Genomic DNA, 1,536 nt, shown 5'->3' on the forward strand with positions numbered 1-1,536 from the left:
ATTTCCAGTGTGGACGAGCGGCCCCAGATGTCCCCTTCATCAGCTCCAGCAGGACCATCAAAGACAGTTTACTGTCCTGAAGATGAGCAGCCTTACAGCTACATTTGTCATGTTTGACAGTTACATTGTAGCATGGTTTGTCTTTCTCAAGGACTCTAATAAACTAATATTCACAGTGTGTTACAGTGTGTGTTTGCATTAATAGACATATGGAGAAACCAACCAGGGTATTTAATATGATCTGTTATGTAAAACCAGTCATCAGAATGTCCACAATAACTGCATATTACAAGTACAAAAGTTAGCAGTAAGCTAAAGTAGAATGATCATTTTTATAACAGTTTCAAAGGGGAACTTTAGTATGAATATGAATCTATTTGCATCAGTGCAATATAACTGGATGATGAAGTGGGTATAAACAGTAGAAGTCTTGCATAATAAAGGTTTTTACTCTTACAGAATTCACTATTATGTTCCAGGGAAATCTACCTGTCTCTGTATTTTAAAACTTTAAAACTTTCAATTTTTATACTTAATCTCTTCAAAGAATAATAAAAGCCCAGAGTCACATACTCTTGGCTCCAGAGCCAAATGCAGTTGTAGCCCACTCCATGCCACACACACAGAACATGTATAAACAGATATTAAAATAATAACAATACTAATTAATATTATTAATAATAATTAATGCCATAAAACAAATTATATGCAAGGAGCACTAAAGGAAGAAATAAAAGGAAAAATTAATTTGATTTACAAGGAATATGTACAGTTACATACAATACATACTGTATTGTAGATTGAAAGTTTGTTATAATTGGAACTATTACATTATAATGTGAAGCTAGATTTTTAATCAAGATATAAATGTCAAAATATTTTCAGAATAAGGGCATGGTGAAAACCTGAACACAAGCTACACAGGACCTTCACTCTGCTAAACAGCCTTGTCCTGAATTAGAGTGGACAAGATCGGTCACAAAACAAGCTGGATGGATCCAGTTCCCTAAAGGGCCTGTAAATTGATACTTAACTCGCAGAAAATCTTTAGAGAGCAAAGTCCAGATCAATATTTCATATCCAACACCCCACAGTCCATCACAACCCCAACAAGATTTCTCCACTCCTCTGATCGGCAACTAACAGAATTGGTTAATGTTGCCCACATACCACTCTCTGTTGTGATGTGAGGAAGTTAGATAAAAATCAGTATGGCGGATGGGCAAATATGGAACTTGAAAATTGATAAGGTAACTCTGACAAAAATAAAGAACAAGTTCAAAGTAAAATAAAGTTTTTGAAAACAGTGCCACATTGAAAAACTAAACAAATTTTAATATGGGAAACGACAGTTTCAAACTGAAGGTTCCAGTATTGGCATTGTCTGTCTATTGATCGCTCCACCAAAAACTACTGGGAATGGGATAGAAATTTGGTGCAAGCAGTTATTAGCCTCTGTAAAAGGGAGTGCCAGTTTATGACTAAATAACCGGTTATAAACTATTAGGATTTTTCTGTTTGGTGATGGGGATGAGT

Source organism: Morone saxatilis, unplaced genomic scaffold (assembly GCF_004916995.1).
Source record: "Morone saxatilis isolate NCDOM2014 unplaced genomic scaffold, NCSU_SB_2.0 Contig10, whole genome shotgun sequence".
Classification (NCBI taxonomy): Eukaryota; Metazoa; Chordata; class Actinopteri; family Moronidae; genus Morone; species Morone saxatilis.